Source organism: Cebus imitator, unplaced genomic scaffold, assembly GCF_001604975.1.
Source record: "Cebus imitator isolate Cc_AM_T3 unplaced genomic scaffold, Cebus_imitator-1.0 Scaffold535, whole genome shotgun sequence".
NCBI lineage: Eukaryota > Metazoa > Chordata > Mammalia > Primates > Cebidae > Cebus > Cebus imitator.
Window position 1 is genome coordinate 103,549 of NW_016107850.1, and position 1,555 is coordinate 105,103.

Sequence of the window (1,555 nt, forward strand, 5' to 3'; positions counted from 1 at the left end):
CAATGTTTAGTTTCCTTTAATGACCCCTATCTACCTGAAAGGCAGGTACAGGCAGCGAGGCGATGGCAAGAGATGTTCACTTGAAGATCTTGCCCTGATTGAAGGCTTTGCCCACATGCTGGAAGGCCCCTCCCAGGAAAAGTTCTCTCAAACCAGTATCTGGGTCTCCTCACTGCCAGAATCCAGGATCCAGTTTCTGCCATGTGTATGACTCATAGTCCACCTGCCAATCTGGACTCACTGGAGAGGCAAGCTCCTGGCATCAGAAGACCCAGACTCCAGAAATGGAGCTGCTATTGTTGGTTCCAAAGAGGATTACACTGGTGAAGCCATTCTTCCTTGGCTTGTCCAGTCGCTGGAATATTCCAGTGATGAGATTGCAGCTTATGAAAGTCTGAGTGAGTTCTTCAGAGAAGTGACACTCTGAGTACCACAGGGACCAGCTGTCCTTATCAAAGTGCTCCCAGAAATATGGCAGTGCCACAGAGAGTGTGTCCTCGTTGGAGTACTTGCGCTTAAATTCATCCAACACAAAGGTACTCTTGGGCAGGTGAGTGAAGGGGTCTTTGGCCTTGGGCTCAGTGGCCAGCGCCTGCTCATATTCATCCACCTCCTCCTCAAGAGCAGGGGCAGCCGTCTTTTTCTCCTCCTTCCATCAGCCTGGGGCTGCTGCTTCTCTTCCCGTGAGCCCTTCTCTTTCCATGGGGTGTCCTTTTTAGGTTGGCTCTCTGCAAACTTTTTAGCATCAAACTGGGCCATCTTCTCACACAGTTTCACCTTCCCCAAGATAGCCCAGAACTGGGGCTAGTTAATGCAGGTGAGGAACCAGCAGTTGGTATTAGGAAATGCCTGGCAGAAAGAAGACTCTAGGACCTGCTTATAGAGCCACAACAGGGTGCAGGCAATTGTCATGTCAGCCAATGTCGCTCATTTGCCCACCAGAAAAGTCCCCATCTTCGAGTGAGCATCCAGTAGATCAGAATTTGTCTTACTTCCTCCTTTGCATTCTCAGTGGCCTGTTCATTGTGGTGCATGATGCCCAAGATGGGGAACACCCAGGTACCGGCCAGGGTCACTATATCACTATCAGCAAAGCTTACCCACTGCACCACCTGGGCTGCTGCCTCTGGAGTACTTCCCTGCAGCTCCTCATTGCTCACATAGTAGGCAATGGCATTACTCTCAAACACACAGAATCCATCATCACCCTCAAATGCAAGAACCTTGCTGGCAGGAAATTTGTGGAGAAATTCAGGGCTGCAGTTGGTTTGGCCAAATTGGAAATGGGGTGCTGTGGAGAGCATATGGATCTAAGTCCCGCTGTACCAAGCAGTGATGAGGGCCTTGAAGCTCCTCCAATTTTCAGGATATGTGTACAGGGTGCCAGCCACCATGGTGATTCCATAAAGAAAGGCTTTTTTTTTGGTTTGTTTTCTTAAGATAGAGTCTCACTCTTTGTCACCCAGGCTGGAGTGCAGTGGTGTGATCTCAGCTCACTGCAACCTCCACCTTTAAGGTTCAAGTAATTCTCCTGCCTCAGCCTCCTGAGTAGCTG

At 49.8% G+C, this 1,555-nt stretch overlaps 1 pseudogene; it reads right to left on the reverse strand.

Annotated features, from left to right (window-relative positions):
- Window positions 1-3: 3 nt before the first annotated feature.
- LOC108293379 lies at window positions 4-1,394 on the reverse strand (annotated as a pseudogene).
- Between the last annotated feature and the right edge of the window lie 161 nt (window positions 1,395-1,555).